This window comes from Chroicocephalus ridibundus, chromosome 4 (assembly GCF_963924245.1).
Source record: "Chroicocephalus ridibundus chromosome 4, bChrRid1.1, whole genome shotgun sequence".
In the NCBI taxonomy this organism is placed as follows: Eukaryota; Metazoa; Chordata; class Aves; order Charadriiformes; family Laridae; genus Chroicocephalus; species Chroicocephalus ridibundus.
Window position 1 is genome coordinate 16611873 of NC_086287.1, and position 27804 is coordinate 16639676.

The following is a 27804-nucleotide window of genomic DNA, read 5'->3' on the forward strand; positions in this document are numbered from 1 at the left end:
GGCAGCCAGGAGTGAGGGGAAAAGTGTGAGGAACAGCCCTGCCGGCAGAGGGAGCTCGGGCCGCCGGAGCAGGGATCCCCCCGGGGCCGCCCGGGAAGGTGTGAGGGGGAGGTTATGGCGGGCCGCAGCCCCGCTCACCATCATCCGGCGCCTCCCCGGGCAGAGGAGGTGGGAATGAAGGAGCAAAGATGGGCCTGGGGTGGCTCAAAGAGAGGGGGGAGGTTGTTTAGTTTTTGCCTTTGTTTCTCACCATCCTACTCTATTTTAATTGGCAATAAATTACATTAATTTTGCCTAAGCCGAGTCTGTTTTGCCCATGACAGTAATTGGCAAGTGATCTCCTTGTCTTTATCTCAACCCACGAGCTCTTTCGTCTTATTTTCTCCCCCGATCCTGGTGAGGGGGGAGGCAGAGAGTGGCTGGGTGGGCGGCTGGCAGCCAGCCTGGGTCAACCCACCACATGAAGTTAGCCTGCTTTGCCGGCATGCGTATCGAGATTAAATAAAACCACAAAAAATCACCCACCTCTGTCAAAGGCAATCCCTAAAAGGGACTGGGCACAAAAAGCCCACTGAACGGCCACTTTTGCTTCCTTTATACAGAAACCACAAGGCCATGGGGTCAATCTTAAATTTAAAGCTCTACTTACACTTGTCTATTAAAGCAGAAAGAAGCTGGAATTACTCATAATCTGAAGAGACAGTGAGCACTGTCGCAGAATCACTGACTTTCCCACCAGACATTCTGCTGTCATACTGTCAGACACTGCAGTTCATTTCTGCCCGCCAGCCTCCATACCTCCCCAATAAGCAGAAAATAAATTCCCGAGTAAGACACTGTAACACACTGCACACAATCAGATTAGTGATACCTACCTACACTAAACATGATTTCACACTAGAGAAAGAAAGCCATCTTCCCAGGTTATTATTTTGGCACAAATTGGTTTTTGATTCAGTCATGCTGGGAAAACACAAGGAAACAAAGAAAAGGAAGAGTTCTCAAAAATTAAAGTAAATTAGTTCTTAATGGAGAACAAAAGTCGTCCTCTAAATTTAAAACTACCATTAAATGCTAATAACAAAAACATGGGCCCAGTTACCTTTTGAGTACAAGCTTTCCATTTTATGGTATTTACTTTAAGAAACAGCATAGCACGTCAGATACTGGACAGGCCAGTAATCTGTAGGGTGGGAGAGATGGGGAGGATGCACTGTAGTGTTGTAAACTCTTAAAGAAGAGAAGCTGTGAGTATTTGTGGATTTCTCCTCTTGCACACCTAATAAATGAGCTCCTGGCTCAGTGTGCTTTGCTCACACGTAAGTGAACGGACTGTGAATTGTCATGAACTCCCAGCTCGCATGATGAGTAGGGTAGACAGAAAGACCAAACAACTGAGTTTATATTCAATTATATTGACAAGCTTTCCTTTGCAAAACCAGGTTAACAAGAAAAAAAAAAAAAAGGAAAAAATCACTGGCCTTTTCTGTAGAAAGTAAAGTGCAGGATAGTGTATTCTTACTAAAAGATGTCCCTTAGATGCACATTAAATTACACTGATTATGGAACAAGAACAAAAGGCCCCTCAAGTTTCTTAGAGTGTTGCTGAGAATATCTCCACTACATTGATCCCACTGGAAGTCTTTTTTACATTAATTTCAAATATCAAGTGACATGGTTCTTTATTGGTTGTCTGAGGTATGCAGTGCTTATTTACGATACAGAAACAGACTTTCTCTATAGAAAAAAACAGGCATTAGAAATGCATATTACTTAGCTGCTTTTTATTCTAGAGGATGACACACAACTAACTTGCAATCTAAAAAAAAAAAAAAAAGCCTACAATTTTTACGCCAGTGATCAATGTTTAGCTTACTTTTGTTATAAATATAATATCAAAGTGATATTATCCAAGGATTTTTAAGCACTATAAAAACTCTGCTAGATGGTGCTTCATCATAGTCCTAACCAGACAGGTCAGAATATTAAACACATTTTGCTAGGACAGGAGATGGAAAGAGAAAATTAAGGGCATCTCTCTCCCATGTCATACAACCATATCTGTGCTTCACAGCACAGCGTAAGGCAACAAATAAACAAATGAGCACCAGCACAGGCGTCTACATTCACAAAACATTAAGCAGCCCCCAGGGAGATATCTGCTTAGTTCCAAAGCAGGAGAATTGGGCATCCCAGTGCATCTCATCAGGGCTCATTAGGGCTTATTAACTCCTGGAGATAGCTTCAGCAACAGCCTGAGCATCCCACAATTGTACTTTGTTACATGGTGTGACACACTGATACCAATTTAGCTACAGCCAGGAGTGGAGACTGCTTGCTTCCTGCTAAGCATTCTTTTTCCAGGGTAAAAAAAGACTTTAGGGCCAAAGCTATTGTTTTTCTTCTGTTTACATGGCATCAACATGCACTGCTCCGTGACTAGAGCTTATAGGGACTTTGACACACTGCTAATTAACAACAGCATAGTTTATATCAGCACACAAACTGGCAAGAGGTGCTTTCTGAGTTTGCTCTAAAACTTCATTTCAGAGAAACCAAAGGAGTGTGGAAATGCAAAGGTCAAGGAACACAACGCTAAAAAGAGACTTGGACTGCTCTGTGTCACAAGAACTGGCTGCATAGATCCTTCATGAGCTTCCTCCAAACGCCCATAGACTCAAAGGAACAGAATAAAGCCATGCTTCATCTTTGACACCCTGAAAAGAAAACGCCAGCGCCCACCTGCATAAATCACTAAGAAAGCAAACTGGTAACAGAAGCAAGCTAAAAAAGCACATAAGAACACCTAGTGGAGAGGAAAGAATAAAAGAGCAAGAACTGCTGGTGACATGGACAACACCGCAACATAAGATCTCCAGCAGTGTTAAAACCAGCTTTAAGCAATGGCTTCAAAACACCCTGCTCCCTAGTTGGTTTCTCCTTCCATGAATCCCTAAGCAAAATAGTTACTTGTATTCTTTCTTCACTAATATAAAACTTAGCACTTTTCCTACGATTGCTTCACAAAAAAATTCTAACAGTAATCACGTGACAGTATTAAATCTCATTTCCCCCATCACAGAGCTTCTATACTGGAGGACAGAAACAAGCCCCACAAGTGCAGGGAAAGACTGTTCATTTATCAGTCTGCACTACCACATCCTCTGACCTATTTTATTACTAAAAATAGTCCCTCTTAGGTCACTGCTGCAAATTGAATTCTGCTGCTTCATTGCCCACTGCAATCTCACAGAACTGCATGCTGCCTACACACAAAACACTAAGTAGGTTAACTTATTCACTGCCACAGATGCAGCCATTCTTCTCATATGGATAAAAAGACAGACAAAAATAATTTTGCTTAAAACGTTTGAAATGTTTGCTGCAACGCAGTTTAAGCCCAAACCCAATTATTTATATTGCATTGTGAATATAAACATATAAATGGTTGGCCTTGCTTCCCATTTGCCCATATTTACAATATGTTTTTCAGTATTTTTCTTGCAAAATACATTTTCAGAGACATTCAATGTCACAAGTGATGGAATAGCAGCCTCAATGACCTCTAATGATCAAAACCCCTAAGAGGAACAACAGTCAAGTCTTTCTCATTAAGCCCCCTCACTAAGTCTAAGACGACACAAAAAAAAAAGTGGGAATAAGTCAAAATGTTCTGAATTAAAAAGAAAACACCTCCTTTCAAAAGGCCAGTACTCTGTATTTGTAATTCTCAATCCAAAGCATCTCATGATTATGACACCTTGAAGCGAGCTGGCAGTTTCTGACCCAACAGACACAACATAAAAGAGAGGAAGAGGAAGGCATGAATTTGACAGAGCAAGAACTTATTACAGGATCCTAAGCAGGAGACTGAAAAAGGTATTATCAACCACTTCATGCTTATTACTGAAAAAAACATAGAAATATGTGACGTCCTTGCTATTTTATTTGAGCTACACAGAATAAGATTAGCATAGGCATGTTTCCCTGGGCTATTATCGCATCTTCATTTCATTACTTCAATAGATTCCCAATCTTAAACAAACACACCCAAAAAACCAAACTCGAAGATCAAAGACAAATGACTCATTTCATGTCAGCTTTTTGCTTAAACCACTGAAAATACTCTTGGGAATTTCTTAGTATGCAGCAGAGGCACACAGAGCTGAACCATTCAAATGATTCATGGCCTCATTAACCTAACTTTATTGTTATTTAGTTATGAAACCAAGTTTCCCACTTCCTGCTATTCTAAAGGTAACATCTGCCAAATCTGGGCTTTCTTGTCAGAGAGAAAATCCAATGCCTTCAGGAGACAAAACAGTCTTAGCTCTGCCTGAGTTTCAGCCAGGGTGATTTCCTGAGATGCTGGGGGCACTGTGGGTGACAACTTATGTGAGAAAGCCATGTCCTCCCCAGCTGATAAACATGAGCTGAAATACACGCAACCCATCACTACAAGAAGAACCACATAGCCTCTTATCAAGGATACATGAAATGTGCTCACAGAAAAAAAGGAAACCAGCCTTGCCAGCCAAGGTGCAATTTCCTATTGTTTGAAGAGTCACAGAATACACACTACAAAGCAGCCTGGGTCCGCATCTCCGATAATCCTGAGCTCCAGATTTTAGACATCTTGCTAGGGCTTGACTAGGAATTAAAAAAAAAAAAGAAAAACAAAAAAACCCAAAAAAACAACCAAACTGTTTTCTTATTTCTAGCTAGTAGGTCAAGGTGAAGTTGGTCTGATGATATATATTTTTCAAAGGTATACTACCCACTTCAGTATCATCAAGTCATAGGGTACAGGTGGCACACTGGAGATGCCTGGCATATGTGGACAGTTGTTCTTAAATGAACCTGTTATTTTCTGAAAGGCCAGTTAGTAACCACAATGCAAGAGAGATGGGTATTAAGTTATTTACAGGATCTGGACATGGAGTCCTCATTACTTTTTATGAGAATAAGCATGTTTCATAGTTTTAGTCTGCATAACTAATGAGTCCTCTCAACAGGAATGTTCTTTTAGGCCTTTAGACTCTCCGAGACGCTATAGCAGTAACTGCCTTTTATTTCTTACGAGATCAAAAAAGAGAGTCAAGTTGGAACTCAATGCAGTCACTGCACTTCAAAGATACATTAGTTCATTCTCTTCATGAACTCTGCCAGTAAAACTTCTGCTGTACAGCACCTTCCTCTATTAGAAATCCCATTTATAGAAATAAGACTATTCTCAGAGAGATATGATCAAAATACTCTGAGGTCCTATGACAGATTATTCAACAGGTCAGATAGTTTCTTGTGCTATGATTGATGTTAAGACATCATTTCCACAAGTATTTAACTACCTAATTAACAGTATGGTCAGCAGTGTGGAAGTATCTTAACCTTCTTGACTATGGTTAATATCACACTTTGCAAGTAAAAATTTAGTGTAAGTTTGCAAACCAACTGAATACTTGCCAAGACAAAAACCAGAACGATGGTTTATGAAGCTCTAAAGTCTTCCAAGACCTAGCTAAACTGTTCTTTATGGATCATTAAGATAAAATCTGTGCAGCTTTCCAAAGTGCCTGGATCTAACATGGATTTAAAAGTGTGGTGGAAACACACAGGCACCACTCCTACTGAATTTTGGGGGAAAGAGTAGGAAATTCTATGATTCTATGAAATATGTAATCCATTTTGGGCTAAAGGTAAAAGACAAAATGAAACAACATAAGATTTTTCAAACTATATTTCTGTCCCCAGCCATGCAGTTTACCATTTAAAACTTCAGCCAGTTCATCGTTTAGGCTGGGTCCTGCATGTCACTATCTTCTGACTGTAGGGAGCTGCATAATCAAGTCTTTTGCGTTTCAGCATCTAAGAAAATTTAGGATTGTTACCAACCATCTGTTAAGTCCACACCAATCAGTGGTACTAATTAAATGAACTGCCATATCTTAACTTCTATCACAGCAAATTATGAATTACAGAAATATTGGCACAAAGACACAAAAGGCACTTTGAGACCTGAACAAGCACTCGGGTTAGGTGAAGCAGCATGTGAGTACCTAACTCAATATGACATTTTTACACCCACAGCCCACGGTGCCTTCCACGCTTCCGCCACTTTTGCAAGTGGTGGGCACCTAAGTTCATCTGGCTGAAGGCCCAAGTAAAGCCGGGCACAGGTCAGTGCATCACTTGGGTATTCTGCAGTTTGATCAACAACTGAGCTGTGAAGCTGTTTTGAAACAGGCGTCAAGTCTGTGAAGAACAGAAGTTGCTCCTTGTAGCCAAAAAAGTCACACCACCTTCTCATCCAGGAAAGAAAAATACTTGAGGTTGAAGACCCCATGGAACTATCACTGCTCAGAATATATAGAAGAGGCTGTCAGCTCATATTCACACTTGGTGAAAAAAAAAAAAAAAAAAAAAAAAAAAAAAAAGACTTAGCTGCCATCACACACTCCATTTTGAACACCTGCAAACAAATGCTAAACCAGCAGGACACCACCTTCTGCTATCAGTGTTTTACCTCATGCTCGCTCGCTCTCTTTCTCCAGAAGCGTTACTTCAGTGAAGAGACCCCATGGAAACCTCCACATTTCCTAACACCTATGAGAACACTTGTAAAGTAGCTGCATGATATAGGTGCCAAATCATCGGTTGCAAATCCATCTCATCTGCCTTAGTCTCCAACAGCTGCAAAATTAAAAATAGCTGTCATAGGCAAACCACAACTGAAGATGAGAATGTTTGTTCATTTATTTCAGGCTGATAATGGTGTCACTGTTGACATGTTTGGGCTCTGAAAGGAGCACTAATGAGGAAATGGACAAAATTATAAAGGCAGAATAAGGAACATTCTAAAATAGGAATGGGAAAATTACCCTCCTTTTAAATTTACATGGAAAATCTGACTAGCCATGACAAAATAATATGCTTATTTGGCTCTTTGGTATGAATTCCTTTTAACTACAAGCAAAGCAATCATTTAAAGTAGCATTTTCAGCTCTTAAAAATTGTTTCTCACCCTAACCAAATGAGAGTATTTTATCAGGTGTCAAAATTATATGCCTTCATTGCCTCCTCATGACTCGAGAGAGACATGGTGAATAAGGAATGGAATAGTATTACTGCAGAATTTACTCTCTTGCTTTTAGTCACTTCCTGACAAACCCTGACATTACAAGATGCTTTCCGTTCACAGAAAAGGAGCCTTCTGCAAGAATGAGAAATTGCATTTTATCTCGTGTAGCAGCAGTATTACCTATGTGCCCTGTGTATTTTTGCTGTTATGCTGTCTATAAAACCACTAAAATATAATTCTCATTTTGTGAGCCAAAGACAGGGTAGGGAGCGTGCACAAAGACTGCTGTGGAGTCCGCCTGCTTCATTCATAAAACAGCAGTAGTTGCTATGTAGCTAAATGCTGCAAGGGAGCTATTTGGGAAGGAGAAGGTGTTATTTTCATTAGGTGAATCCCTATGCATTAGTCACATATTTATCAGATTTTCTCTAGTACTAATTAGGCATGCAGTCAAACCTTGGGTAACCCAAGGTCAGTCCTCTCTCTTGGGGCTGCAAGACAGGTTTCTTAAATCCTTGGCATGGTAAAGAGCCATCAGTGCAACTGAAATTTCCAAATCATTTCTGAGCAACGGCTTCCCACCACTGTGCCACAGCGAACAGATACCTCTGGAAAGGGCCAGGTTCACTGAAAGGATACCTGACATCCAGGAGGAGGAAAACAGCCAACTTTCAATTATCTGCATCCAACCATGAAAGGCATCTCTGGAGGCCTCTGGATAAAGACGCTTCTAAAATATACAGAATTAAATGCTGCTAAACAGAAAAGCATCAGGCACAAGTTGATCTATGCGCTCACAGGTACATGTAATGATCTTATGAGGCATTACACCCTAGCAAAGTCTTGCACGTTCAAAGATAGCTGAAGAGCGGCCACTGACAATGTGCCCCTTCAAACTGGATCCCTGCCAGGCCTGTAAAGAGCACAGATACAGCTATGGTTTTCGGAGGGGAAATTCTCCTGCTGCCCTGCAGCCAACGACAGTAACCCCCAGGGCTGCACTGATGCCTGAGGCTATGCCCTCTGCACAGGGAGCAAATTCAGAGCAAGGTTTGTACTCAGCCTCAGTGTACACTGAAGCCATAAATATAAACCTTAAATATGAAATCATATTCATACAAACACAGCTTATCACTGTGATTACATGGGACTACACCATTTTTTGGCCATTGCTACATGCCAGGATAACACAGGAGTTAGTATTTGGACCACAGCATAACACAGACGATTAAAGAAAAACTTGCCACTGAAGCTGTTTTTCACAGTCACTTCCTCAGAGGATGTTCTGACCACTGTAACACATTTCACCTTTTTAGTTTCATCACTGCATTTAAATATTGCGTTTGAAGAGCAGAAATACTTCTAAAACAGGTGAGAAATAAGCAGGATCTTCACTGAGATCCACTTACTATGCATTCAGAGTTGAAGCAGAATCTCGGTAACTATTTTAAGGTACTAGACTTTTGGTCAAGTTTGTATCACTCACTTGTTAGTTAAATTTGAGTATGACTGTCCCAGAAGCAAGAAGCTATGTAAGAATTAATTTTAAGAGCTTTATGGAAAATAACCAAGATTTGCATACACCGCTTAAGTGCTCATGAAAATGTTGCTCATTCTCAGGATTATAACATGCATGCTGGAAGCCTCGCTACGTCACTTCGGCTATGTGTCTTGAATCTGGCAAAGATACCCAAAATATCTGCCTCTTGGAAATTACACATTCCACCTCTCTACCCAGCAGAAAGTGCTGTGTTTTCAACTATCACATTTACACAAAGTTTTTACATGTTTCAGACATAAAGCCAGTATATTTCCTTCTTCTTGGTCATCTTCATGATACCTATTTCAACCTCGCGTGATAAAGATAGAGCAAATTTGGTAGAATGATTGCCCAAAATGAAATGCCTTGCTGGTTTATCAGGAAAGTGAAGCACCTTTTGTGCTTTTTACAAACCTGTTCCCCCCCTTCTCCTTTGTTGCTGCTGTTCTGAACCAACCCACTGATGAAGACAGAGGATTTGCACATGCTGGAGGCTGAAGTCTTACTTATTTACAGACCGCTGCTCCTTTTGTGCAGTGCAGCTTGCGGTACTCTGAAGAAACATCCACTACTCTGAACGATTACATACTCCATCCTCTTTCTGGGTCAATACATCATGCACATATATAAAATGATCCAGTTGCTTCCTCTAAGGGTTAAAGTAATAAAGCAACTGCCTGGATATACTTGGTTCTGACATTAGAATTAACATAAATAGTCGACAATTACGTAACGAAGGGGCTGCAATCTGGACAGAAAGTAAGAAGCGACTGAGGAATATTACTATATAATCATCCTGCATCACCAGAATATGAAAACAGTAAAAAATCAAAAAGGAATATCCAAAGCCAGTGACCAACCTGATACACCATAAGGACCCTATCATCCACTGTGATGGAATTCAGACTGCCTTAAGAACTCAAGAAGTTGGACCCCCAAAGACACATGTGTACAGAAAATGAATAATCTTAAAATAACTCTAAAAATCTTGGCTGAAATCACTCAGATTCCATGCAAGTGTCACGCATGTCAGTTACCACAAAAGCGTACACCAGAAACATTCCAGAGCAGTAAGACAACTAACACGCACCATCCGTGTTTAAAAGCTGCCAGACACAGGTTCACTAGTTGTGAAAGAGATCAAGCCTTAAACTTATACTTACAGTTATAAATTGTTGATGGCAGCTGACTAGACTAGAAGTGAGCGAAGTTCATTTCCAGAGAGACTTATTTGGCACAGTTCCACGGGGGCTTTTTAGCTATTGCTCTTGCTAGGGGAAAGCCTAATAGCTGAAATCCAGCTCCTCCAAGCCACGGAACAGCTTTAAAAAAAAACATATAAAAAAATAAAAAATACAAAAACAGACAGATCATTGCACCATGCAATCCAAACTTAACTTTCCCACCGTATATAATGTATCGCACGTTCTTGCACTGTTTTGTCAGCAATTTCCTTCAGCGTAGTTTCTCTGTATTTAGGGATAGAAATAGGTACGTTAGAGAAAGTACCTATTAGATCTACCCCAAGCTGAGGGGAAAATATTTCATTAGATGGAAGCAATTTCTGCTTAACATTTGCTTGCTTAAATTAAGGGAACAAAAATTATTTTTTTTTAAGCTTCTGCATCTAGAAATGCCTTTCATTTTGCATATCACGTACAGAATACCAAATGGAGGCGTGTTATACTATAGAAGGCATTTATTCATCAAGTTACAGCTTTGCTGTACTGCAGCATCATCAAGATTTTACTGTCTTGGCCAAGTGTTTAACAGCTTACAACGTGACTCAAACTTGACTTCAATCTTGATTCTTCTACCCAACACTAATGCGGCTCAGTAGACTATTTTACAGTGCTATATAACAGACTGGAAAACAGCTCTTCACAGCATAAAATACCTGCTTTGTGCCTGGGGTTTTTTTCTGTGGAGCCAGTACACAAGAAAACAAGTCATCCCACTGGATAAAGCAGAGAAACTGCACTTCAGACAAGTTGTGTCTACAGAATTGTCGCCCATATAATCCCTGCCATACTTGTCCTACACTTTTGTAAGGAGATCACAAAATTTTGATCTATAATTTTTGCCTAGGCTTTAGGGTTGGAGGTAGGAGCACATATCCTAAGACTTTACACTGGACAGTAAAACAAGGTTTCAGCCAGCCAAGCAGTGTGGATCTAGAACTCTGTTAACAGAGGAAATGAAAAAGCTATCTAATTCGCAGCCACATGGACTCCAACGAATGTTTGATGAGGGTAAGATGGAGTGTGGCATGGTGACTCAAGCAGGTTTTCGTTCCCCTGGGCCCACCACACAGTTCATTCAGCACTCTCAGCTGTGCAGCCTGCAGGCTCAGCATCTCCAGCAGACAAAGTACTCTCGATCTCTGCTGCCCCTGCCCCAGATATCCAACTGAGTACCTTCCAATGTAATTCCAAGCATAAAGAAAGCATAAACGCGTTTACTATCATTATGTTGTAGGTGACTACGCTGCCATACTTTGGTATCTCAAGCTGAACTATCAAGAACAGTCCTGAAATTCTCTAACCCTTAACTCTTATGGTCAGAGATCGCCAGTTGTGGACATACATCCTTCCTAAGGATTAGGGTGAAACTCAGCACATTCGTTTATAGTCAAGGCAATTACCAGGTTTGTGCTCCAGCCCTGTGGACTTAAATGAATGCACAAAGTCCCTGAAATAATACAAGTTCATTGTTCTTAGGCTTTAACTGCTCATACTGAATTTACAAGCCAGCATCAGGCAGAAGCTACCAAAAGGTCTTTGCAGAAGGAAACAATCCTCAAAGTTATTAAGCAACAGCTTTACAAACCATAAGGAAGCTAATAACTGCAAATATACAGAAATACAAAGCCTATGACATGGGATACTTGAAAATTAGGTACATCTCATACTTCAAGAGAGTTACAAAACATCCATTTCAATTAGGATACTTTAATGGTAGCTACCCTAATTACCTACAGGAAGGAAAAAAAACCAAACCACTCTTGTTCGATTTCCAGCATGTAATTTGCTTGCTGGGGAATCCCTTTGCTTAATAGGTATCTGTGCTATTTTCCTTGCAAAGAACATGTTGCCATGGAGCACTGATCATGGTCATTAGTAAGTGATTCTGCCTTTCTGCTTCCCTCTTTTTCTTCTGCCTCTTTGAATTGCACGTCCTTCACTGGAGGGACAGCATCTTATGACGTGTTAGCCTTAACCTTTTGCTAGATATGCAAGGCAAATTTATAGTGAGCTGTGATTATATTTGTTTTGATTTCAGTGAATGGTCTCATCCAAAAGCTGCTCTTAAAAGTCTTTCCCCATTTTTCATTGGCACTTTGCTTTGACAGAGTGGAATTTCCTTTCCTTAGAGTGAGAAGGTGGCAGATGGGAGAAGGAGGATCTGAGCAGACAGAGAAGCACTGCACAAGACTCATGCTGAACTTGTCAACAGAGCAAGATTTCTTTACTACAGTGCTTTAAAAAAAGTATTAAAGTGGCTGCTTCATTATTCAACAAATCTACAAGGGCTATACAGTTGCATTCAGGCTTTTTTATTTTAGGGTATCCAGAATTTACCTAGGAAGAATCTTGCCTTGCAGTTAACCCAATCAACAGTGTACTGTCAAGAGTGAAGGAATGTGAGTGACAGCAAGCCATCATACTACTTCTGCTGTAAACAGCTGGCAACACAAGGCTTGGATGTAAGCAGAATACATTTGGACTCCTGCCTCCTTTCTGTAGTAGGTGGCAAAATGAGTCTCAGGGCCCCTCAAAAAAAAAAAACAAAACAACTCAAAAATAGGGTGAGTGGTCTTGGAACAGAAGGATATCAAATCCTGACACCTTTACATTTTTTCTCTTTTGGGCCTACAGAAAAAATTCACGTGAGCATTAAGGTTATAAGCGGACAGATGCACCCAAAAAAGCAGCACAGACTAACAACCCTGATTAGGTCTCCATTCTGGCACAGGGGAACAGGGAGATTTGCAGCTGCCTTCTTCCTGCCTGGCATTCCTGTATAGCAGAGGAACAGGAGAACTGCACTACTGGGACTACAGGAAGACTCTGGATGAAATAAGGATATCTAAAAGTTGCCTCCAGTACAAATCCTTTCATTACCCACCAAAAAGTCCTGCAATAGAGGAGACCATAGTCATGTTCAGTGACCACAAATCAGACTGCGAGAGGGCCGTCCAACAACTCACAGTAGGGTACAGAGACTAGTGAGACTTTTCCTCTCCTCTGTACAAAAGTAACGTAAATAAAGGAATTGCTTTTCTTGCCTAAGCAAACATCTACTTCTAGGAAAAGGCCAGAATTATGCATGTACTGGGTCTACATCACAGAGAACCAGTGAGTGCTAAAAATTTGTCATATGTAACACATCATCTCGCATGTTCAATGTGAAGCACGCATTAACATTATGAATTCATATGCAACTGTGATTTCAGAAATAGTCCCATTTTGAGGTATCAGTTACAGAACTCTCCTTGAAGTAAAGGTCACAGATTTGATCTACATTTGATGTATTACATCAGCAGGGAACAGTAACAAATTGTGAATTATTCCTATCAAAACTAGGGAACAATTTCTTTTACAGGAATTGCAAGTAAGCATTTATTAAATCGTTAACACAAAAAATACACATGTTGGCAAATGTAACGGCTACCAAGATTCTGTTAATACAGCAAAATTCAGCAGCCCATGCTGCAAAACAGTCCTTAACCATTGAGCATTGTGGAATAATTACTAAATTGGCCAAGAATACAAAAATACAGCATTGTTCACACATTAAGGAAAGTCATAAAATCAAGAGGCTTCTGAGGTAGAATACAGCCGCAGCTAGCACACGAAGAATGCAGCATCTGTGATTCCCTGTACAAGGTTGTTTGCGAAACTACACGAGGGATGGAACGGAACACGCTTGTTCCGTGGCCTTCCCTTGTGACGAATAGCAGATATGGGGACGAGATGGTACTACGGAACTGATAAGCGGCCTACACGCTACCCGAGCCAACATTTCATCAAATGTTGATGAAATGCTGTCCTTTTGTGCGAACTTTGCTCACCACAATGTACCAAAACACACCTCCATCCTGGAGGCTATCCGCCCCCGAGGTGTGAACACTCCTCCTTGAATACATTAATCATAATAAAAGTATGTATGACTAAAGTCACTCAAACTCCACTTTGAAGATAAAAAAATAATATAAAAATAGCCCAAGAGAGAGGGGATGTCAGGGAAGACACCATCGCGAAGAATTCCACCGCTGATTTCCGGGATCAGTCGACGGGCTGAGCCTCTCTTCCCCCCCATAGGGACGCCTTTGGGTAAGACTTCGATTACACCGAGCGCTTTCTCGGGGACTTAGAAATTTCTCTAGAGAATCTCTACCCTACATTTATAGCCAGGCTGTATCGTTTATAATTTTGTCGCGCGTTTGTATACTTAGCAATATCTTTATTTGCACGTGCTTTGCAGACAGTGTATTTATCACCGGCAATCCAAAAGAACCTGTATATCTGTTGTTTAAATAAACTGCACTGTTTAAGTAGCTAGTCGTTTAGCTTTCTCACTGAACGCGACCAAAACTTGAGAGAGGCCGTGCTAGTTCAGGAGTATGACTAGACTGAAGGTGCAGTCCACTATTAGTCTATCCAAATCGTAATAGTTTAATACACATTAAACGCGATTGGACCGATAGTGCTGAATTGGGCATCACTCAGAATTTAAACCTAGCCGCACCTAGCCTCCCACCTCGGTGAGGAGTGTTAGAACGCAAGGGGGTTTATCTTCTGCCAAAACCGCTTGGCCCCGTTTCACGCGACAGAATTTGGCGTAGTCGGCAGGATTGCCATGGATAAACTGCTGCAAAAATATGATTGTGCCCCTTCCCAGGCTGGGAAGGAGTGGGCCCAAAAATTTTGGAAGGATGAAGAGAAAGTGGTGGAACGTATTGAAGAGTGTCGGGTTTCACAGAAGCTCAGAGCGGGGAAAGGCAAGGGTGTGATTTGTGCTGTGTTAGGCGCCTGTTTATCTTGTGCACAACAAGAAGCTAGGGAAACCCCTGCTCCTAATCTGATTTCAGCTGTAGAATATTCAACCCTGAAATCGGAGAATGAGGTGCTGAAGTCATCATTAGCCTTGCAAAAGGAGACAGGAGAAAAATTAAGAACTCAAGTTGATAAGCTTGTGAGTGAGAATGAATGTTTAGGAAACCGGAATGCTCAACTTGGGAGTGAAAATCTCCAACTTAAAATGTTATTGGAAAGGGTGACTGGGCTCTTAGATAAAATGCAGCCCTCGACCCAGGTCCAACAGATTCGTAAGTTAATGTGTTATCCAAATTCTGGAACCCAGACCGGAGATTTTTTGTCTAATAGTGAGGATGACGAAGAAGATGAGGAGGAAAGGACTTTTACTTTGAAATCCCAAGTTTTTCCTTTACGTCCTCTGGTTAAAACTGAAACTGCGGTTGATGACGATGATGAAATTCACACCACTGTGCGTACCGTTCCATGGACACCAACCGAGTTAACAAAAATAAGGGAGAAATATTCGAGGCGACCAGAAGAGTCAGTTGTTGAGTACGTGTGGCGATTTTCTTCTGAAGGGGGGGACAGAATTATGCTGAGTGAGGAAGAAGCAGGAGATTCTTGGGGACCAGGAGTGTTTTTAACAACTGTTCCTGGTGGACCTCGCTGTCTTTTTAACCCCGTCGGTCAAGTAAGACCGAGCAGATTCCCTTTTCTTTTGTGTCTTACAGGAACCTTAGATGAACTGTACGTGGACAGGCGAACTGTTGCCACCTCACAACGACTGAAGAGAGAGGTGACTGGAATCTTAGGAACAGGACTGGGAGTCTTAAATAGTATAGATGCTGAGATACTTGCAAACAAACTAGTCACAACTACTAGTGATCTAGACAAAATAAAACATCCTCTACAGTCCTCTCTATCAGCATTGGGAAATCACCAATGGCTTTTATCGAATATATTGCCTCAGTGGGAGGAAACAGGTGAAAAAGACCATCAGCTGATCACAAATGCACTTGGTACAACCCAAAACAATGTTTCCTTGGCCCTTAGTTGTATCCAAGCCCAACTGTGGATGCAATCTATGACAGCCGCAATTATAAGGGAAGGTGAAGAAGGCACCTTGCCCACCGAAATTCGAAAAGTAATATGGGATAACGCAATTGAGTTTGAGAAAAAATTTCAATACTGGTGGTATCTGGTTAATTTCACCTATGATCCCACTGAGAGCAAAGCCACAGCTTTTGTCTTAACGATACGCAATGCCTCAGTATACACCATATACCCAATCATCGCACTGGGGTTGAATCACCATGGAGCTATACTCCATCCGGTAGAGCATAGAGTGTGGGCACAACAAAACGAGAATAAATGACAAACTGTTGATGTTGAAGCATGCATTTCACGAGATCAACAAGGATTCATTTGTGAGAGTAATACTCTCAAGGCACAAGACATTTGTCTTGACACCAACCAGAATGTTTGTCATTTTGAGATACAACCTGATGAAACCCCAGAAACTGTGCTTGTGTATATTGGGAAAGGGTGTGTTTGCATGAGGTCTCCCTGTACTTTTGTATTCGTAGATGACATAGCAGTAGATATAAGTAATAACTCAAATCTTTGTGTTTGTAACTTTACTAACATCATTGGATGTGACTTTAGTTATTCAGCTCCTGTTACGTCTTTTCAATTGCTACAATCTAATTACACATTGATTCGAGATTTGCTGCCTACCCCTATCGGAATGAATCTCTCACTAGTGAAGAAGTTGCTACAACACGATGAATTGAAGCGATTGTTGAAAGAGGCCCAAGAAAATGGACAAAGAACTCTGATTACTGTCCATCATGATGTTGAAGAAATACACCATGTACTGGAAAGGGTCAAGAGAGACGGAGGACATGAATGGTGGGACACCCTCTTTGGATGGTCACCAACAGCTACAGGACTTTTTAACAAGATGCTCCATCCTGTTGTTGTTTTACTAGTACTCACTGTATTGTGCTTTGCTTTGACAATTGTTTTGTATGTTAGACTTTGGATTATGATGAAACGCTTAACTCGCTTAATCACCCCACAAGAAGTATTTGCACTTGATATCCCTCGCCAAAAGAGGACATGTGATATTCCCCATCAGTATTGATTATCGTGGAGCTTGAGTGACTGTAGTCACGGGGTGGATTATGTGGAATAATTACCAAATTGGCCAAGAATACAAAAATACAGCATTGTTCACACATTAAGGAAAGTCATAAAATCAAGAGGCTTCTGAGGTAGAATACAGCCGCAGCTAGCACACGAAGAATGCAGCATCTGTGATTCCCTGTACAAGGTTGTTTGCGAAACTACACGAGGGATGGAACGGAACACGCTTGTTCCGTGGCCTTCCCTTGTGACGAATAGCAGACATGGGGACGAGATGGTACTACGGAACTGATAAGCGGCCTACACGCTACCCGAGCCAACATTTCATCAAATGTTGATGAAATGCTGTCCTTTTGTGCGAACTTTGCTCACCACAATGTACCAAAACACACCTCCATCCCGGAGGCTATCCGCCCCCGAGGTGTGAACACTCCTCCTTGAATACATTAATCATAATAAAAGTATGTATGACTAAAGTCACTCAAACTCCACTTTGAAGATAAAAAAATAATATAAAAATAGCCCAAGAGAGAGGGGATGTCAGGGAAGACACCATCGCGAAGAATTCCACCGCTGATTTCCGGGATCAGTCGACGGGCTGAGCCTCTCTTCCCCCCCATAGGGACGCCTTTGGGTAAGACTTCGATTACACCGAGCGCTTTCTCGGGGACTTAGAAATTTCTCTAGAGAATCTCTACCCTACATTTATAGCCAGGCTGTATCGTTTATAATTTTGTCGCGCGTTTGTATACTTAGCAATATCTTTATTTGCACGTGCTTTGCAGACAGTGTATTTATCACCGGCAATCCAAAAGAACCTGTATATCTGTTGTTTAAATAAACTGCACTGTTTAAGTAGCTAGTCGTTTAGCTTTCTCACTGAACGCGACCAAAACTTGAGAGAGGCCGTGCTAGTTCAGGAGTACGACTAGACTGAAGGTGCAGTCCACTATTAGTCTATCCAAATCGTAATAGTTTAATACACATTAAACGCGATTGGACCGATAGTGCTGAATTGGGCATCACTCAGAATTTAAACCTAGCCGCACCTAGCCTCCCACCTCGGTGAGGAGTGTTAGAACGCAAGGGGGTTTATCTTCTGCCAAAACCGCTTGGCCCCGTTTCACGCGACAGCATACATACATCTTTCACCATTGACACACCATACACCAAGTGTCCCTTGTGCTCATTTAGAAGTACAACGTGTTGCGGGGCTTTAAGAGATAAACCTTTCATCTTATTCAATTTAAAAAGACCTTGCAATGTTCAGAACTGGAAAAAACAGTACAAGAGAGGAGTATGCGGGAGGCAAAAGTTCAGGGGAAAAAAAATAGGAAGTTTGTAAGCCAAAGCAAATGTACTTTTCAAGCCAAGTAAGCTCCCTATTCAGAAAGAAACTATTATATGGATTTGTGTTGCTTGTCATCCTGCCCATTATCTCAGATGTCTCAACTCAGCAAGAGAGTACCTGGTGTCACTGAAAATCAAAGACATAGAGAAGACAACCTCCAGTTTACTATCTTTGACATTTACAGCAAAGCATCTGCTTACTTGGTCTATCTCTTGGCAACTCAAGATTTGTCACCAAGGTCATGAGGGGTTAAATATTTTTTTAAAATAATAGCAAAATGCCTAAAGAAGAGGAAGGGGAGATGGTTAATGATGTATCCTAATAGAAAAAATTCCACATGTTTTATTAAGTTGTTCTTTGGAGCATCATCCACAAGTTAAAAAAAGAAAGCTCATCAGGTTCAGAATCCTTTCTATTCAAAGTTTTCCTACACAGAAAAACGGAAACTGAAATCTTATAGCTGTGCATGTCCTTCACTCATCAGAAAAGGATCGTATCTTGCATTATGGAACATCTCATTGGCAGTGGTACTCCAGGGGATACAGAACAGCCTGATTCTCTTTTACGAGGTAAGAGGAGATTTGACAACAGCTTACAGATTTTTAAGCCAGTAGCACTGCAGGTCACATAATATCAAAACTCTGATAGTCTGCTACATTTTGTGAAGTTCCCCAGAGGAACCCACATCTGGGAAGGCCAAAGGAAGGGCCATAGAGAACATGGCAGTCATTCTCACAGCTGGTATAAGCATTGGAAACTTCGCTGTAGTACAGCGTCAAAAGAGCTGGCTGAAGGATTTCAAGAAAAGGCGTACAATGGCTGTAACCTCACACTGACAGAACAGCCCAACAGCTTCAACTCTTCCACCTATTGCCTTCCACCTTGCCCATCATAATCACTTCATAGTAATCCAGTAATTTGTTCCAATACAAGGCTCCAGCGCAGGGATATAGTAAGATGTTAAATCTGAACAAAAGGGAGAAAGAAGAGAGCTAAGCCTAAACATGAATTCATGGCATCACGTAAAGGCCTTCCTAGAAAATATTTAATTTCGCAAAACAGTGCTACAATATATAGAAGCAATGTTTAAGACAGAATCAATACATTATATATTGTCTTCTCAAGGTAATTATTCCATTAGATTTGTGGGGGGAAGGAGTATTTAGGCCAGAACGCTTATTAAGCTAGGGAAAATGTCACTATCTCTTCTAAAGAAGAGGGGAAAAAAGGCGGGGAGGGGATAAAATCTATCAAGAAGGACATAGCATACTATAGTTTTGGTGGCTTTTGTTGTAGCTGTTGTTGGTTGTGTTTCTTTGTTTTTAAGAACACTGACAGGTGTGCTACCATCTTTAGCAAGTTTAGAGCTATCACGATCAAATATGTAGGTAATACAGGCATTTCACTCCTCAAAGACTGATGGTCACCAAGACCTTTATATGTAGCAGAAGTCTCTTACTTCATTCAGCTTCCTGCTAACTACAGTTATGTTTAAAACCATGCCATGAACAACTACAACATGCTTGACCTGATTCCTGTTTGATTTACTTCATCAGCATGAATATATCAATCCTTCTCACTGCTCCACAAGAAATATTATGTGCTGTGTTAGATGTCTCTTAAAGCCCCGTTCACTATAGCTTTCAGTTCTTCTCACTTTCTCACTGTTCAAATAAACCCGACAATCTAAAAATAAAATGAGGCGAAGACATTTCTCAGAAATAATAAAAGTCCCTCAGAGAGTCTGCAAATAGCGCAATAGTGAAACAAGTCTCAAAAGCACTTTTTATTTTAATTACTTTGTTACCTCGCTTCCATAAAGAAGTGTTTGAGCTAAACAAGTTCAAATGGCAAAGACAAATAAAGGGTAATTTTTCACAAATATGCCAACTTTTTATCTCTGGTTTAACTGCAAGGACAGGTGACATTATAGGGGGGATCTGCTACAGGCCATCCAACCAGGAAGACCAAGCAGATGAGGCCCTGTATAGACAGATATGAGCAGCCTCACATTCACAAGTCTTGGTCCTTATGGGCAATTTCAACCACCCCAGTATCTGTTGGAGGGACAACACAGCAGGGCATAAGTAATCCAGGGGCTTCCTCGAATATGCTGATGATAACTTTCTTCTCCAAGTGACAGAGGAGCCAACAAGGAGAGGTGCCATGGCTGGACCCTGTTCTCACCAACAAGGAGAAGATAGTGAGGAATGTGAAGCTCAAGGGTAGCCTGGGCTGCAGGGATCATGAAATGGTGGAGTTCAAGATCCTTAGGGCAGCAAGGACGGAGCGTAGCAAGCTTGAATGGCTTCTTTTTTGTTAATAGTAAGTAAACCAATCTTTGCTTGCTAGCTAATACCTCCAGATTTTCTCTACCAGAATTTCCACTACCTTCAAGTTCAAAGTCCTAATTCCTAAAGTGGGAAAAGAGGGTCTTGCCCTTATGGAAAGCTGGAGGAACAATTCCCCATCCACCTTGGTTTACAAAAGCTTCAAGAAGCCTGCTTTCATGCATGCATTTAGTCCTGTGCAACTACAGTCATGCAAGGGATGTGTATTGTCCCAAAAGTATCCCTGTTTCAGCACCAGTCTTACAATATTTCACATGTGTCCTTATGGCATCATCTCTCAGACCTATGTAACTGTCAGCATCTCTGCCTTCAGCTTTAATTTTTATAAGCATTTTCTGACCTTCATAACTAAGAGAGCAGTTGGAGAACGTGACCAAAATGCATTGTAAAATCCAAAAACTGGTCAGCAAAGATGACAACTTTGATACGTGCATTTCTGAAAAACCCCTACTCATGGTCAAGGCAATTTCAAAAGTTAAGAAAATCCCTACTTTAGATGTTTTTATTAAGCCAAAAGCTACCTACAGTATTTAAGATGGTGTAAGACACGCACACACAAAATATCATAAGAAAAAAGCTTCAGAGATTATTCACTCATAGCATGTAACTAAGGTAGGTCACATATATTTATTTGAGCACTGACAGGAAAATTTCTTAGTGCTCCATAAAGGAGCTGGATAGTGAGTACACACAAACATGTGGGTGTCATTGCAAGGCCGTACAGCAAGATATTCACTCCTGGAGAGCTGCAAATGCCACAGCACACTAAGGGCACTCCTCACGCCAGCTTTCTAATATAAACCACCTTTCCCTCCTGTCAACCCTTAAGTTGCAAAAATGTCTACTCAATGATACACTTTCAAGTGTTGAGGTTGTTGCACATACAGAACCCAGAATTATCAGCAGAGCTTACTTAGGCGTAGGACAGTACTGAAGCCTTCATTTGTTGTACTCCCAAGTGCTCTCAGCACTTTGCTGGCCTTGTGCTTTTATTTCAGTGAGTCTCTCTCCTGTATGCTCTAGATGACTCCCTGAAGCCAGACATCTGTCCTTCCTTTTATTTCATTTTGTAGCCAACAAACGCTTAATCTTTCTCTGGTGAGCAAGGGTGACTACTTTTTTTACTCCTGTTTGTTTGCTTGAAAATTAAGATAAATATACCTTAGGTATATTGGATATATTTTTCTTCTCCTTTAAAGTAATTGCTACACTTAAAGCCTGCAAGCAAACAAATATGATAAAATCTAATTTGTTCTCTAAATACTTAGTATCCATCCAGTGAACCCTCTGACAAAGGACTGCATGCATCTGTACCGCAGCTCCTACTCTTAGAAAGTCTTCCCATTCTCCATAATTTCCTAAAATCAGGTGGAACAACTTTTCCTTTTCACGAATACCTGCAAGCAAGAGCTCTCTACTCATTCTGCTTCAAGTGAAATTCTTGCATGGTAGCACTTGCTTGTTGTTTGCTAGCTTCCTATGACAATTCTCTCCTCTAACTGCCACTCGTAGTTCCAGCTGGATGGTTTCAGCTGTCACCAGGGGTTACTATTGCACGCTTGCCTCTTACCCATCTTTTGCAGGGTTCTCGACGCAACAGAATTATCCCTGTAGATGTGATATGGTGTCTCACAGGAAACATAACGACAGTTAGTGCACAAGAGCTCAACTCTAGACAAACTATAAGCTGACACCACAGCAATACGTAAAGTTCAATTAAAAATTTTACAAGAACTGTGAGCTTTTTATACAGAAAAATAACAGCTTTTATCTTCAGAGCCTAAGCAGCTCTGTATCTGGTAACGACAGGAAACCACGCTGTAAACATATGACAAGCACTGCATTATTACCTGTTTATACACTAAATGATATAAATTAAGACAGACACCCCACCACCACCCCCCAGATTAATTATATTTTAAAATTGCCTCTCTGAGGGGAAGGAAAGTGATTGCCACTATTATTAGTTGTAATGCAGTATAAAAAAATAAAAAAATCAGGTCCCATTATGCTAGGCAGTGCTAAAATATGCTAAGAGGCAGTTTTTATTCCAAAGATTTCATAATATGAATTGACAAGCCACGCAGAGAAAAGAGGAAGATGAACAAAGCATTCTTTGGAGTCAAATCACCCAAAACATGCATCAATACAGTGACAAAGCCTGGAGGAGAAGGTAAAATCTAGACTTCATTTCAGTCACAGAGGATGCAGTACAGCCAGATCTTATCCTAAACTCTGGAGTTTCTTTCTAGGGGGTCAATGCGATCCCATTTTTTCTTGTGGATCAAATTAGCTTTTCACAGCAAAATATCCTCCCTTTCCTATAACCAGTGACCGCTGACTTTAGACAATTTGGTTGATACAAAACTTTTTTTACCCCCATCAAAAGACTTTTCCAAATATTCAAATTAACATTTCTTCATTTCTCTCCTCATCACCTTACATCCACAAATTCATAAAATAGTTGGCAGCTTGGCTTTCCATTAGCCCTTGGAAAAGAAGCTCAAAGAGATCAGAGGATCAGATTTTGTGAGGGTAACTTGCTGAAAACAAAAAACCAAAACAAAAAACCAACAACAAAAAAATCAGACATTTGAAATTCATTTCAGCTTCTATCTTACCAGAGGAACTATTAGTTTGCCTGGAGCATGAAACAGTCTATGGAAAAGAAACACAAAGGGAAGAGACATTTGAACAGCAGTGTTAGGGCTCACTGTTATCTAAACATGACAGGAAAACTGTGATGTCAGATCTGTATCTAGCTATGTAGAAAGCACTCAGACAGGTGCTCTGTTAATGATATGAGCAAGGCTGCTTTTTTACAATGCCTATAACCAAAGAAGCTTATATTGCGAAGAGCTATTTTAACGGTTATAGCCACATTAAGACCTAAATGACATACAAAATGGCTCTGCCAGAGAACAAATTTAGAAGGCCGACATATAACCCCCATGAAAATGGCAACAGTGATGGTTACCCAAAGTCCTGCCAGGTGCCCTTTAATAAGCAGAGAATGTGATTAGTGCTGCAATGCAAAGAGACAGCATGCTGCAACATGACTCCATGCTGCTGTGCCAGGAAACCTTTACAATAGAGACCCTGGCTGCACTGGGATTTTTCATGCATAATAAATAAAGCAATACACCGGCAGACTGGGGTGCCTTCCTGAACACCAGTGCCCTCCACTGCGTATGCTGAAGATTCCTCCAAATACTCCAGCAATATGAAAAACAAGAGAGGGAATTTATGATTTTCTCTTCATGACAGACTGCTGAGTCCCCCGGGACCGAATGTCAGACACATGACTACATCTGCCACTTCGTAGGGCTGCTGCGAACATCTAAATAATACTGTCAGCGTAACACAGAGAGCCGTCCATCAGGCTGCACAGGCTCCTCTCCCCATTGGTGCTCACTCTGCCATAGAAATATGCCTTTCATTATCTGTTACAGCGCTTCCTCAACTGATGCTTTATACAATAATTTAGTTGGAATCATGGAACTTCACTAGAATAACGTGACCTTGTTAATTAAGAGCTAGTGGCTCCTACGTAAAAGCCTTTCAGCTTCCTTATTACAAAATGCGGAACCAAAGCGTTTGGGATGCCATTAACACCACCACCATTTTAGGATGTGTATCACCAGCTCCCTAAGTCTGGGATCACTTTGATCACATTTGTTTTCCAGCTTTTAAATGTTATCTATGTTCTTCCAGCATAAGAACATAAAGAGCAAATTTTAACAGGTCATGAAATAATTATTCTTTTACTGGCCCTCTAACACTACTGCACACTTTAGTTCAGAGCGTTTGAAGCAGAGTCTGACATCTGAGTGGAGGGATGTTTTATCCTAGCTTCCTCTAAAAAAAGGCTATTCTTCCATTAAATTCAGTATTACTGTTTACTCTCCAACTGGATGAACTGCAGCTTCAGAGGGACACGAATGCCCATGTCATGACATTTACAGCAGTGGTTGCACATGAGCCACAGAGAAGACCAAATGTTGAAACAGATCACACATTCTAAGACACAGCAAACAAAAAAAGGCTATGGGAGACAAATCTGTCCCTTTTCAAGAGAGCCCTATTATTTAGTGGAAAGTTGAGAAGTGGTTTTAAAAACATTGTATGAAAATGCTGTTGTACGGAACACACTGAAATGGGTCTCCATGTGATCAGACAAGGACTTGTCTCCTTTTATGTCCCTTGTGCTTCCAAGTGCAAAACACTTATGGTTGGGTGGCGAGCTTGAGTATTTTTGGGTTGGTTTTTTTTGTTGTAACATTAATTACGCAGTGCTCTCCCCACTACCATTACTCACGGGGAAAAAGCAGCACTTAAGTAGCTAACCTGAAAAGAAAGAAGTCCAGAGGAGACAAAGACAAGCATCAAGGGAGTAACTGCACAATGACAGTAATCACAAAGCCCAATTTCTTCTTGTGAACGCTGCTGCACCACCGTGACCTGCACTGAAATTGACCCTGTGGTGTGGGTCACCACATAGCAGCATCAGAGACGGGATTTGTGGACTATCTCGCTGAAGGAGGTTTTAAATCATCCATGCAAGAAAATAACATAACCCTGAGCAGAAGTCAGAATTCACCACGCTGACTATGAAAGTGCAGGGAAGAGCCATATGCACTATTTGAAGCAGCCACACATCCAAACACTTTTCCCCTTCAAAACACCATACCAGAAAATGTTTATTTGAAAGGTCCGTGTCTCTCTCTTCCAAACACACAAAAATATTTAAAGCATCCAAATTACCCATTACATTAGCAGGAAAATCACAGATTACTAAAAGCAAGACCAAAAAGGGATATTCTACTTTACCAAGGTTTTGGGGAGCCAGACTATAGAAGTGTCATCCTTGAAATGACTTTTTTTTTTTTAACACTACTTCAAGGAGGCTTGAAGAAGTTTTCTGGGTTTAATTTTCATTAAAATAGGACATTTGCATTTGGAGGCTCTTCAAGGCATTCTGTCCTGTGCCCTGTAGCTGCAGCACAGTCAAGAAACGCATACATTTTGTAGCAACTCTACTTCTGCATAGTTAGTATTGCTTGATTATTTAAGTTGCAGCATTGCATGAGCTGCATGTGACCCACAGTGTTCTCTGAAAGGACACCTATTCGCTTTTTTAAAAAAGGAGGATCAAAGTCTCAGTGGGGAGCAGGTAGGAACCTGATAAGAGCCTTCTCCATAAATACAATTTTTAATCACATGCTCTTTAGGGTAAGAATCAAACCTCCTTACATTTTCAGTGTTTAAAACACTATAGACTCCGAAACCCGGATAAGCTCAACTTTGTCACAGTGATTTAGTTCCATTATGTATTTCAATTTTTCAAATAATCTGTTTTAATATCAAGAAGTTCAGTGCTACACATTGCAGCTATCGTACTCGGGTTGAAAAGCCAGCCTTTGTTGTGCTCAGTAAGTAGATATAGAGTTTTCAGTGTTAGAAGCTATTTTTCAGATGTGAGATGTTATACAACATTTCTTAAATAACTATTCAGTTTTTTCAATCAAAAATAGGCCAGCTCCCATGATGATTAATCCTTGATTGAGGTGAAAAGTGCAAGGTTTTTTATTATTAGGCAGGGATTTTCATTTTCAAGTGAAAGGTCATACAAACATGAAAAATATTACAACACTTTAGAACTAGTATCACAGGACAACCCTACACCAAAACAAAAATGTAGTGTTTTCACCAAGAGCTAGAAGTGAAGAGGTTTACACTTTTTCATGTACAAATTATTACTTTTAACTCATTGAGTTTAGAAATGTAGGTACATTTGGAAATATCCCACACCTCTTTTTCCTTTATATGAAACATTTACTTCATGATCAAGTGAAAACTGGATTTCTTCCAATTTACCCATGAAAAAGGAGTCAGTGCCGTCACAGTGAAGAGAACAACCAAATTTTGCACTGACTTCAGTAGAAGAAAGCAAGAAAATAGAATTCAAGTAACTGAACCGTACAAATGGATGCAGACTATATAAAGTAACATGAAAAAACTAACTGCTTGCTAGCCCTACAAATCAAAGGGTTTGTATCATCAGCAAGATGACTGGAACACAACTTCAGCATTTGTGAAATGAATCATAAATCTAGCCTCTCTGGCTTAAAAATGTTTCTATCTGAAAGATGATGCAACAAAAAAAAGCGCACAAACACATTTGTATATACAACCAGAAATACTGACTTGAATATGATACTGTTAAACATGATAATGTTAAAGGCTTGCTTTTCAGTTTACCTTTAATATCAAACTTGTGCTATTTCAGTCTAAAGGTCAATCGTTCAAGCATTTACTAATTAAGAAACCACTGACATAGTTGTCCTAAATAAACTCTTCTTGAATGATAACTTTTTAAGAAATTGTACAATCAAGTAGACATATTTACAGAAATCTGTGTGACACCTTTTGGGAATATAACAGTTGACAGCTTTGAACTAAGAGTGACAAGTGATCAGAGGAATCCTACCACAAAATGTTCTAAAAAGTCAACCTTTTAAAAGCACATGTAAAAATTAATTTCAGGAATAAAATGTATCATTGTTCTTCAGTTAAAAAAACAGAAACCCAAAAAACATCACATCTCTGTTGTCCTTAAAATAAAATTTCACTAGCTTCCAGCATTGATAATTTTCCCATTAAATTCAATGAGCGTAAGCACACAGCTTAGGCATATGATGTTCTTTACGTATGCAAAGTTCTTAGTTTATTGTAACTATTTCTAGAATTTCATTCTGCTACTCATTTTTTCCAGAGATTTCTGCCTAGAAGGCAGAAAGCTTAAAAGGACATAAGGAGAGAGAAGGTTGTTCAAACTCAATGCTTTGCTTTCACGCACATTGGAGGAATCCGCTAACAGCACACTTTCACTTCATCAATTCAGCAAGAAACACAATGTGATTCTTCTGATTGCTCTTCAGTCGACATTCAGAAGCACCAGCCTGACAATTAACACAGGCTTGTGACACTGAACGAGCAGCTAAAGGGAAAATCTTTACTTAAAGCCAGCCATAAACTAAGTAGAACTTAACAAGTTCACTACAAAGTTTAATCGTTGAAGAATAATTAGAAAATATACTACAGTATACATGGAAATACACTACATATACACAACACCACCTCTGTATCCACTTAATGAAACTGGTAAGACACCGAGCTAAAATAAATACCTTAAAAATTAGGACACGGAATGCAGAATGCAGATTGGATACCAAATAGGTGGTTTCTCCACACCTGTCTACCACGCTTAAGAAAATCAAGGAAATTCTTCACTT

General features: G+C 40.4%; 1 protein-coding gene across 4 annotated transcripts in view; it reads right to left on the reverse strand.

The window, feature by feature from the left end:
• The window catches only part of SERGEF (secretion regulating guanine nucleotide exchange factor), a 163772-nt gene that overhangs the window by 43116 nt on the left and 92852 nt on the right, over positions 1 to 27804 (reverse strand). Inside the window, exon 11 of one of the 4 annotated variants that reach the window (XR_010070815.1) lies at positions 9782 to 9940. The exons of the other annotated variants lie outside the window; for them this stretch is intronic. The gene's annotated coding sequence lies outside the window, so the exon portion shown is untranslated. The remainder of the gene's footprint in view (positions 1 to 9781; positions 9941 to 27804) is intronic. 4 annotated transcript variants of the gene reach the window in all.